Source organism: Rhinatrema bivittatum, chromosome 3, assembly GCF_901001135.1.
Source record: "Rhinatrema bivittatum chromosome 3, aRhiBiv1.1, whole genome shotgun sequence".
NCBI lineage: Eukaryota > Metazoa > Chordata > Amphibia > Gymnophiona > Rhinatrematidae > Rhinatrema > Rhinatrema bivittatum.
The window spans coordinates 126845280-126857898 of NC_042617.1; positions in this window are offsets into that span (position 1 = coordinate 126845280).

The following is a 12619-nucleotide window of genomic DNA, read 5'->3' on the forward strand; positions in this document are numbered from 1 at the left end:
CAGCATCCTTGAGGCAGTGGAACAAGTTCCTTGAGTTCTCTCTAGGCCTTTAAGCTCCCCCTCGAAACCTTTGCCGGTATGCTTCTGTGGTGATCTCTGCCCTTCCTAGGATCATTGCCTAGATAAGTGGCCATCCCCTCTGGACTGGCCAGCTGATAGGCCTCGTGGCATGATCTGGTAAGAACATTTCCCAGTTAGAAAGATCGCCTCTCTTCAGACCAGCCTGCTAGCTTTGCAATAGTTCTTCAAGGACCCCTCTTGATCCTCTCCCGGGGACATCTTCAGGAGGGTTGGTGACACTGTCAATGGGCAGGCCACAGCAGTTTGCACCACCTGGGCTTATCTGCATTAACACGGCATGTCGTTGTGTCACTTGCGCTTGTAACGCTTCCTGCTGGGTCATTTGCGCTTGCAGGGCACTCTGCAGCTGCTGTTGGCCAGTGGTAAGTACATGAATTACCTGCTCCATTTTAAATGATTCTCCAGCTGCAGGAGAGCAAACAAAACATAAAAAGCTGCTAGCCTCTCCGGCCCTTACTTACTGCTTGACCCCTCTCTAACCAGGCGGGGATAGCCCTCTTGGCCTGCCCACACGCACTGGGATAGAACCGGGAGGGCCCCAGGGAAAGAGAGAGGAAAACAAACTCTTTGGTCTTTTTTTTTTCTCTTTGGTGCTCAGCAGAGCCCCACCCTTTCTTCAACTGCTAAGAAGCTGCAGAGCAAACAAACTGCTTCTCTACACATTCCTCCCTTGGACTGGCCCTCTGTGCCTGGCTTAGAGGGATCCCACATAGAATACTGGCACAGGAGCGGTCAGTGGCATGGGTACAGCCAGAGAAATGCACACATACACTCTGGCTGTGCTTTACGTTCTCTTTATTTACAGTGATATGAGACAGCAAACAATAAAGCAGGTACCTTGACCTCAGGCAGTCTCTGGCTTAAACACAGATTTACCCACCTCACAGATAAGTGGTCTCGCTGAAATCTGAGACTCCATCAGCTCCCCAGGGCCCATCTAGCCTGTCTAGGCCCTTAGCATTTGAACTCTTCCCTCCTCCCACGATACCTTGGGGAGCCCAAACTTAAGGAGGACTGGGAGGGCCATCTGAGCCCGGTCCTTTAAGGTAGACTGAGGGAGATGTTTATACACTCCCTCACAGGGTGATGCAGGAAATTACAGACCAGTGAGCCTGACATCAGTACCAGGCAAAATGGTAGAAACTGTCCCAAGGTACAAAATTAATGAATTTATATATAGTCATACTTTAATGGGACAAAGCCAAGATGGATTAAAGGAAGTCTTGCCTCACAAATCTGCTACTTTTTTTGAAAGTGTAAATAAACATGTGGATAAAGGTAATCTAGTTTATGTAGTGTATCTGGATTTCAAGAAAGTGTTGATAAAGTCCCTCATGAAAGACTTCTGAGGAAATGAAAAAGCCATGGGATAAGAGGCAATGCCCTATTGTGGAATGAGAACTACTTAAAACACAGAAAACAGAGAGAAGGGTTAAATGGTCAATTTTCTCAATGGATAAAGGTAAATAGTTAAGTACCACAGGGATCTATTTTGGGACCATTGCTTTTTAATCTACTAGATAAATGAGGCTTGACCGACGTGCCGCAAATGCGCAGTAGAGAGCAGCTCCACTGCGCATGCGCGGCACAAAGAACGCTGCCCGACATGCCGCGAGAAAGCACGTCGGTCTGAACGGCGGACACAGCGTTTTGTGGCAGTGGCGGTGGTATGTCAGCATCGGTCGGGCCAGCAACAGAGAGCGGCGGATGCGGCTTGGAGGAGCAGCGGCAGTGAAAGCTGAGCGACAGGCGGGCAAGCAACGAGCGCGGTGGTCAGGCGCTCCAAGAAAAGGCTCCTCAGACATGTTAACAGCCTGAGCCTGGCCCTCCGTTGCCGGGGAAGGGGGGAGGGAGGAGGAAGTAGGGACGGCGACGGAGAGACAGGCTCAGGCTGTTAACATGCTGCAGTTCCGTCAGCAAATGCCTCCTCCTTTAGCCTGGTCCCTCCCAGCTGGCCCTGTAGAAAAGAAAAAGAGGGAGGGGAGGAGGGCTGAGGGACAGGGAAGGGGTTGTGGATGAGGTGATAGTGGAAGGAAAGGGAAGATGAGGGGATGGAAGGAAAAGGGATGAGTGAGTAAGTGGGAAGGGTAAGACGTTGTGCAGAAGAGAAAAAGAGGGAGTGGGAAGGGAGTGTGGATGAGCTGGGAGGGGATGAGAGTGAGGGATGGGATTGAGAGAGGGTGGGGAGTGACTGAGGGAAGGGGAGGTGAGAGTGAGGGAAGGGGAGGGAGTGGGAGGAAGAATGAGGGGGGAGGTGAGAGTGAGGGAGGAGTGGGAGGGAGAATGAGGGGGGAGGTGAGAGTGAGGGAAGGGGAGGGAGTGGGAGTGGGAGGGAGAATGAGGGGGGAGGTGAGAGTGAGGGAAGGGGAGGGGAGTGGGATGGAGGATGAGGGGGAGGTGAGAGTGAGGGAAGGGGAGGGAGTGGGAGTGGGAGAATGAGGGGGGAGGTGAGAGTGAGGGGAGGGAGAGTGGGAGGGAGAATGAGGGGGAGGTGAGAGTGAGGGAAGGGGAGGGAGTGGGAGGAGAATGAGGGGGGAGGTGAGAGTGAGGAAGGGGAGGGAGTGGGAGGGAGAATGAGGGGGGAGGTGAGATTGAGGGAAGGGGAGGGAGTGGGATGGAGGATGAGGGGGAGGTAAGAGTGAGAGTGAGGTGAGGGAGTGGGAGGGAGAATGAGGGGGATGTGAGAGTGAGGGGGGAGGTGAGAGTGAGGGAAGGGAGTTTGAGTGGGGGCAGGGGAGGGAAGGGGGGGTGAGTGACTGAGGTGAATGAGCGAGGGGAAGGGGGAGTGAGGGAAAAGAAGTGTAGACGAGTGCAGTGTCCGAAAGCGGGCCGAAAAAAGTTTTTAATGTAGCCCGTTTTTACGGGCTTTACGGCTAGTATATTTATAAATGACCTGGAAATGGGAACAATAAGTGAGGTGATAACATTTTCAGATGACACAAAATTATTCAAAGTTATTAAATCACAAGAAGATTGTGAGAAATTTGCAAGAGGATCTTGCTAAACTGGGAGACTGGGCACGCAAATGGCAGATGAATTTAATCTGGACAAGTGCAGTCAAAATTATAGCTACACAATGCAAAGTTCCACATTAGGAGTCACCACTCAAGAAAATGATCAAGATGTCATTGTGTATAATATGTTGAAATCCTCCATTCAGTGTGTGGTGGCAGCCAAGAAAGCAAATAGAATGCTAGGAATTATTAGAAAGGATTACAGTATAAAACAAACATATTGCCTCTGTATTGCTCCATGGTGTGACCACTTTTAGAGTACTGTGTGCAATTCTGCTCATCATATTTCAAAAAAGATATAGCAGAATTAGAAAAGGTACACAGATGGGTGACCAAAATTGATAAAAGGGATGTAATGAGTCCCCTATGAGGAAAGACTAAAGAGATTAGGGCTCTTCAGATTGGAGAAGAGATGGCTGAGGTGGGATATGATAGAGGTCTGTAAAATAATGAGTGGCATGGAACAGGTGAATGCAAATTGTTTTGTTTAATTTTTCAAAAAATACAAATACTAGGGGACATGCAATGAAATTACTAAGTAATACATTTAAAACAAATAGGAGAAAATATTTTTTCACTCAACGCATAATTAAGCTCTGAAATTCATTGCCAAAGGATGTGGTGAAAGATATTAGTATAGCTGTGTTTAAAAAAGATTTGGACAAGCTCCTGGGAGAAAAGTTCATAAACCATTATTAAGGTGGACTTGGGGAAATGCACTGCCTGTTCCTGGGATAAGCAGCATGGAATCTATTTACCCCTTGGGATCCTGCCAGGTACCTGTGACCTGAATTGCCCGCTGTTGGAAACAGGATACTGGGCTTGATGGACCTTTGGTCTGATCCAGTATGGCAAATCTTACATTGTTATGTTCTTAACAGTGCCTAGAGGTAGCAAAATCCTAAATTAATCACTGTTTTTATATCTACCTTTTGGTTTCTGTTTGTGTCTTTTTTTTAACTTTCATGGCTTAGCCCTCTGGTTTATTTGCTGTTTTATATTCATTCAAGTTTTAATTTTCATTTGTTTGTTGGTCCAATGTTATTTTGCCTTCTCCTACTCCTTCTTGAATTCCTCTATGGGGAAAGTGTGGGCAGGGCTCAGATTTTCCTTTGAAAATCAGTGGTATGAGATACTCAAAGACTTTTGCACCTGATTTTTGTACAGGTAAAATTTCCAGGCAACAACACCGAAACAGATTTGAAAATGAAATCAGGGAGGACATTTCCAAGATGATTGTTGCGTCCGTCAGTCGCAGTCAGTCGCAGTCTCTTTTCTTCCCTTTTCCTCCTCCTTGGGCAAGATGGCTGCCTCCGGTGCCACGTGCCAAGGGCCTCGGCGTCTCCAGCCTAGCATGGGCATTCCAGTCCGCCATGCTCACTCCCGTGGCCTCCTAGGGCACGAGTGTGCACATCTCCTATGCTCAAATACACGTCATGGCGGGAACCTCGGGGGCCAAGATACCTCCGGGTATTTAAAGCCTCCGCTTCGCTACCACCTTTGAGCTAGCAAGGACTTCGGTTTAAGCTACTCTGACCGTTCTAAGCTGCACGCTTAGACGCCGCTCTACACTCCAAGGGCCTCGCTCCTTTAGAAGCTCAAGACACCTGCTCCTCGGGGGTCTCTCGCTTCCATCACCCTTCGGAGCCTCTACTAACTGAGACAACTGCTCCTCGGGGGTCTCTCTCTCTTATTCTTACAGGATCTCCGGTCTATCAGGTACTCGCTCCTCGAGGGCCTACCAGTCTATGTATCCTGTACCACAGACCTTCGGTCCCACCATCTCACTACCAGGAAGATGCCTACACTCCTGAGAGTACCTCTATGATCCGGTGCTCCAACTCCACCCACCAGGCTCGGTGTTGCCCGCACCACGGGTCCCCACCTCTCTTGAACATCTGGGTGAGAATCTACATCTGAGACTGTTGAACATATTGGCACCTCGCGGCCCTCAGTGCCTTATCTTCCTGCTTCATACCATCTATCTACAGCAGAACAATAAAGCCTTCCATTCATTCTGTGTCTGCTATCTGAGTTTAGCCTATTGCTGTGGTTCCCCATGGGGCCCCTCCCCATGGGCGGAGCCATCTCCACAGTGACCAAGAGGCCACAATGCCACAAACACAACAGTGATTTCTGTGGGAAAAATCGGATGTCTGAAAATCACCCGCCCTCAGCACAACCGAAAGTCCATGTGTTATTTTGCGTTGAAGCTCTTAGCCAAGTTAAGAGGAGACGTTCTTGGAGGATTTTTTTAAGGTTGGCACTTTGTACCTCTGGCAATTTTCAAAGTGAAAGCTGTCACCTACTTTGCCTCTGAACCTTGGTGCAAAGACCGCAGGTAAAAACTAGGCCTAGACTTCATTATTTATTTATTGAGGAACAAGTGATATTCTGCCTTTTCCCAAAGTTGGTCTCAAGGCAGATTACAATAAATGTAAAGGAACAGAGGCAATATGTCTGCTTACAATCCAATCAGAATTTGCAATTAATGTAGCATTGGCATCTGGCATAGGAAAATCAATGTGTGAATAGTTTCATTGCCCAGTTGTGTCCCTGTTGTGTATAACACAATCTCTCATCAGGAGTTCACATAGAAACATAGAAACATGATGGCAGTAAAAGACCATATGCCCATCTAGTCTGCCCATTCATCTAATATACTGCTATCTAATGTGAATGTGTCCTGTGCTGTGGAGCCTGTGGTATTCAAAGTTTGTTGGAATAACCCTATTTTTTGTTTAAATAAATTAGCAAATTGGAATCAGCACTCCATGCTTGGACTGAACTTAATTTCTAGGGTCTGGGGTCAAGTGATGTGAAGATTGCCAATCAGTGTTGTTCACAAGAAGAAACCAGTTACTTAGGGGTCTAAACTTTCCAGCCACAGAGGGAAAAACCTTCATCAAATGAAGAAATCACCTTGAGCCAGGTCCACTACAACAACAACTATTGGACCACTCTCTAAAGAACCAGTGAAAAGTTTGGACTCCCCTTTACAGGGAACAGATTATATTATATCCTTCAAGCTGCAGTTACACAAAATGCACTGTATGTTAATAATATGGGCAACCAGGACTCTTGGCTCCTTACACCCATCCCAAAACAATATGCAGACACATTTGATTGGAATGTCAAACAAGGCCGTAGCTTTATTAACACAGATCACCAGAGCCACCAAACAACTGAATCACCCCACAAGGATACATTCCTGCTCGTCCCAGCAAGATGATCCCTCAACAGGTCACCAAGCCTGTAAATACCAGCAACATCCTGCCGCTCACAAGGACCCTCACCACAGCCCAGCAAGGGGTCCAAACCATATGATTGAACCCAAACACATGCAATTAGAATGACACTGTACCAAGATAACCTGCCACGTAGCGGATTCCTTGATATCAGCCCCGCACCCCCCCCCCTCCGTGGACCCACTAGCACTGAAGAAACCCGACCCGGGATTACCAGTGAGGCCAGCAACAGGAAACTGTCCAGGATCCAAAGCTGCAGAACTATCACCAAGGCAAACCCCCTCCCCCTGAAACCCCTAAGTGATTAATTGAGGACACGGAGGAAAAAGGCTGGGCTGGAGTTAAAAACAGGTGGAACCAAACCAGGGTTAACAGCCCCCATAGACACAGGCAAAGCCATAATTCCCCCCCCCCCCCCCCCTCCCGGCTAGAAGTATCAGCCCCCATAATTGCTGACCCTGGGACTGGCGAGGACAGCCCTCGCAGGACCCTGGATCTGCGATGAAAATTAGCTCCCCGCTTGGGAATAAAGGCCATGGCAGGGGCGCACATATGGAGTGCACCAGACAGAACCTGCGCCCCGGGAAAAAATGACGAGCCTCCCGGCCCCACACCAGTGCATGACGTCAACTGCGGCGCGGCAACTCCGTGCAGCCCCTCCTACTCATGCCAGTTGACCAGAGCGTTGACTGTCAAAATCACATCCAGAATGCATTGCCCCAACAAGTGAGGGATGCCCTTCCCGTGACCGGAGTGGCGCATGCTGGCCCCCCCCCCCCCACCAAACAGTTCCAACCCCCCCCCCTGATTGGCCAGAAAGAGCCCTGCCAGGAACATCAGGAAGAGGGAAACTGCCCTCCATTGCATGCCCTCATCAACAGGACCTTGAGCCATCGCTCCTGACCGAGTCTTACCCTGAGCAGGCATGAAGGCCAACCCCAGAGAAACGAAGCCGAAGAAGGAAGAACAGGAGCAAGCAGCCACTCTGGAAGAAAAAAGGGGCGGCACTCAAAGGTACCACCCCTTTTTATACCTCCCCCTGAAGCATGTCCTTAGTTCTCTTGGTGCTCTGGGGCCAACCAACCAGGACACAAGGTGTCCTAGAGATTCAAACCCAGAGCACCAATTCGAATCCAGACACCCCACCCCCCCCCCCCCCCACTCCCCACTTGCCTAACCATCACCTATGCTGGAGGAGCAGGCCTCGTGCCCATATTATCATGGGCATCCAGAGACCTGACTCCTCCTGCCCTCCCAGTTTTCACAATTGTAGATATGCTGTTAATAGTAAAGACTTTATTGAACATATTCTCTAGATGTTGGTTGGTTATAGTTGGTTATAGTTCGATGTAAACCGAGTTGATTTAATTTGTATCAAGAAAGTCGGTATATAAAAGCCTTAAATAAATAAATAAATAAATAAATAGATGTGAAGAGTGTTTTGTGGATCATAACCATTGCAACTGAAGGATCTAGAAATGAAACCCCCCCTTCCCCAAGCCCTCCATCTCAGGATAGATAGTAGAAAGGAGGGAGGTTCACATTGCTTAATGCAATGTATTTTAGAGGGTGAAGTGGGAAGGCGTAATGCACAGTAGAAGTGAGATGTTCTCACCCTAAATCTTACAAGTCTGGGGGGGGGGTCACGCCTTGGGTTAATAACCCCTAAATGCCTCTTGCCAGGGATATGGCACCTCCATTCCTCCTTTTGGGGGTTTGGCTTTATCTTTCTGGGGCGATTTTCAAACTGCCACATTGGGCCAAAATCTACAAGTACTTTTAACCTGGGGGTTTTGCATTCGTTTCAAAGTACACATGCACTTTCGCTTTGAAACTTGTTGTGGGTAACAAGTAGCAAGAATATTTGCATGAGAGTTTTGTGCAGGCAGAATGCTAGAAAAGTGCATGCATACTGTTGAAAATGCAATCTACGCTTGTACTTCTTCTCTTCTGACCTCGAGAATGGCTTCATGTGGCTAAAAGTACCACAGTCTGTGTAATTTTATCCTCATTGAAGGAGGACAAATTACAGATGCTCAATTTGCATAGGTAAACCAACTTTTTTCCATGTATATGACCTTGAAAATTGACCTCTATATCATTATTCCTGTGCACTTTCTCTCTCTCTTTTTTTTTTAATGGATTTACAGACATGCTTGTTTGGGGTTTAGTTTATTTTCAGTTTATACTGGCTCTGCTTAGGTTGCTCTGTCTCTTAGGAGGAATGATTGATACCAGTCTAAATTCAACCTGGTTTATGTTAGGGAAATCAGAGCTACAAGTCCATGTATGCAGTGAGATAAAACCAAGACTGCAGCGACCTGACCAAAAGAAATGGAAGTAGCTGACATCTCTGTATTTGAACAGAGCCTACTAGTTTATAATTATGTTCACTGTTTAAGTTAAAACTTTAAGAGGGCTTACAAAGGAAATGATTTAGCAGAGAAAACACTGGTGAAGAAAAAATGCAGCAGTGTTACCCGGCATTTTGCATGTATTTTTTGTCATTGTCTTTTCCTTGTTAGAAAGACTAGCAGAATATTCTTTGGTCACATAACTATTTTACAAATAGACAGGAAACAGACTGGTAGGGTAAGATCCCTAGTGAGGAAGATCCCTAGCCATGAATAAAAAACACAGTTCAGTTAAATCATTATTGTGCATGTGTGTGTGTATATCTTGAGAGAAAGAGAAAAGAGATTTGTATTGCATAACACTGGGTAATAGCCAGTTTCAGTTTAGCTGTTCTTGGCAAAATGTACTAGTAGAAAACAAGAAAAGTGAAGCATCTGTAGATAGCACAAAAGAATGGGCAATTGCTATTCAGCAAATGTCTCACCCCTTTAATTGCTTCAGAAATACGTGGCACAATTATTTGGGTGCAGATAGTGTGTATGTGTGTGTGTGTGTGTGTTGGGGGGGGGGGGGAGGTTGTGTGTGTGCATGAGTGGGAAAGGGACTCAGCCAAGTCTGAATTAAGGCATGGAAATTATAATCATCCTTGCTGGATACAGAGGGGCTGAACCTAAGAGCCACATCTGGAATCTACACAACTTCTCATTTTGTGAAACAGCAGTGCCAATTTTCAAAGCATGCAACCGTATGAAAGCCAGGCATAGTTCAGAAATATAATACAAATATTAGATAGTTCAAACCCAGACTAAGGTGCCATAGTGAACCAATAAACAGAGTATGAAGGTGTCGGATGTTGTACAGAACAAAGTACCTCCCAGAACTGTTTTCAGTCTTCCAACTTGTTCTGTTTTTCTTCTCTAGAATCTCTCAAGTGCAGATATTTAGCTGTGAAGTAGTATTTTTTATTATGAAATATATGTGGGATCTCTGCTTTGCTTCTGCCTAATGATCACATACATTTTTCCTAGCTTGCTATTATTAAGCTAAGTGGTCCTTCAATTAAACATTATATTTGCATAAAAAGACAAATTAGATTAAATAGGGCAGAGGTCAAAACATTTCTGCAAAGATCCAAGAGCAATTTTGTCTTTTCTCCAAGGTGGGTTGTTTTTTTTTTTTTGCACTGCTCCTGTTTGGTCCATGAAAGAGAATCCCCAAAGGTTGCATTTAACAGGCATGAGAAGCATCGGTCCATGCCATAGAATGTCTTGGTTCTATGTGCATCCTTGACATCTTGATTTTACTTTGAGATTAAACAAAATTATAATTTGAGAAAAATGCTTTCAAAGAAGACCTTTTCTCTTTGATGATCTAACTTCCTAACCTCCATTTTCTGAAGAACACCATTTGTTGTTGATATTCCTGCTAATAATGCATGCAGATGATTATATAATTTAATTCTAACTTCTATATTTTTAGCACAGAATTGAGAAATGTACAAAGGAGAAAATATATTGTAAAATGGTTAATCACTGCAGAATATAGCATTGTATTAGTCTAGTGGAAACCCTTTTTAAGAAATCTTTAGCAGTGTCTTGTATAAGTAATACCTACAGATTAGGAGCAGAGTCTTCATAAACTGAAGGCAACGTTAGGAAAAATTCAATACTTTTAGTTTTTAGGTTCATGTTGGTGGAAACATGTAGAGATAATCTTTAACAACTTCAAAGTTCATGCTGTTGAGAAGCATATCTTTATTCTGTTATTCTCTTCCCTGCTACTGCACATTGCTCCCATACTGCTGTCTTCCTGTCCTGGTCTCCTCACCTTTTCTTTCTTCCAACTATACTTAATATTAATCCTTCCCCTTGGGTTTCTCTGCCCTTCACGGTCTCCTTGATTCTTCCAAAATGCACAAGGGGCAGAATCATTCCAGTGGTCTCTTGACAGCTGATTCAGCACATAAGGAAAGTCCTGCCACTGGAAGTTTGATGATTCACCAATTGTCTCTTCTGCTCTTGGAAGAATAAATGATATCTGATTATTTATTTTGAAATTCTTATATTCCACTCAAATAAAACATATCATTATAAGCACATTACAACAGCAGCTCTAAAATATAATAGATATGCCACATCAAATAAATTGTAAAATAAGTAATAAAGAAAAAAATGTCCAGAAAATCAGGAATCCATGATTTCTTGTCTTGTTGCTGTTGCGCGTCCCATCTGTGCTCGGCCCGCGTTCGGGCCTGTTCATCTTTCTAAGACCTCCGCGGGTCCCGGGTTGGTCTCCCCAGCAGCGGCAGCAAATCCAGCTAGGCCTCGGTGTCCCTCGGCGGCAGTCGCCGGGCCTTCCTCTTCCAGCCAGGCCTCACTGCGGGGCTCGGCATCCTCCATGGCGTTGGCCCCGCCCTTAGGCGTGCGTGCGGACCGCCCGGACTCTTAAAGGGCCAGGGGCGGATTCCAGCTCCGCGGAGCACCCTGATTAGTCTCAGCATAAAAGGAAGTTCCTACCATCACTTCCTTGCCCTGGCAATCGGGTCGCTCACATCGTGATTTCTAGTTTGCATATGCATTCCAGTCTGTGTTCAAGTCTCGTTCCAGCCTTGTTCCAGTCCTGTTCCCGTGTCCTTCTGTTCCAGCGTCCTTCTGTTCCAGTGTCCTTCTGTCTCCTCGTCTCCCCAGGTAGTACCTCTCGGACTGTCTTCTCGTTACTGACCTCAGCCTTTTCTTGACTACGATGATCGCTGCCTGCCTCTGACCTTCTGCCTGATTACCGACCACATCTGCACGGTGCCTGGTACTGACCTCTGCCTGAACTCGACCACATCTGACTGTCTCCTGGAACCTGACCTCTGCTTTGGCTGGCTACCCACGGACTGACTCCTGGATTGTGACCACTGCTTTGCCTGACTATCCACGGACTGATTACTGGCTCTGACCCTTGCATTGGCTAATCACGCTTCCTTGACTCTGGCCTTGATCCTTGCCATACATTCAGAGACTGTCTTTTGGCCTTCTCAGGCACCCCGGACTTCTAACCTGAATATCGACCGCGCACCCTTGATCGTGGTGGGCACACCTCTGAACTTTCTATGAAGGAGATCCTGCGAGGCCCACCTAAGACCAGGTGGCCCGGGTACCCAAGGGCTCAACCCGAGGGTACCCCGGGTTGCTAGTGGTGAAGCTCCAGCTAGCCTCTGTCGCCTCTTGTGCTCCACCTCCTGGTGGCAGGTGCTCTCTGGGTCTGACCAGGGAGCCTACCAATCCTGCACTAGGCCAAGGGTCCACCTCCTGGCGCAACAGTTGCCTAGTTAACAGGTACTTTTTACCACATAACTTTAACTAAAAGTTGAATTATGAGATCTCTAATTTCATGTCAAGTAGGAACTGGCAAGATATTGAGCATATGCCATGTAAGTTATACTGCTAAATGTGGGGAGAGCAATTTTCAAAGTTATTTAACCAGGTAAAATGGTTTAGCTGAAAATTGCCCTCCACAGTCTGACCATAGCTCCCATATTTTCAGCCAGACTGTGAGGAGGCATTCTCAGAAGTGTGTTTAGGTCAAGGGAGGAAAGTAGGGTACATACTCAACATTTTCAAAAGTATTCAGGCTATTTTACCGCTCTTTGCTGCCCACACAAAAGCACAGGTGCGAAGCATGTGGGCACTTTCAGTATACATACTTTACCCTATTTTTCAAAGAGAATGAACCTACATTTTTCCATTTTGAAAATTAACAGCAAATATGCATGGTTAAAAGTGCCTACCTACTTTACAAGTATATGGGCTATTTGAAAATTGCCACCTACAACATATTTTATAGAAACAAATTAATCTTATTCTTTGACCCTCAGAATGTAAAACATGAAAGCATATACGTCTTCTAGTTATGGTAAAAGTTCAGTTTGCTATA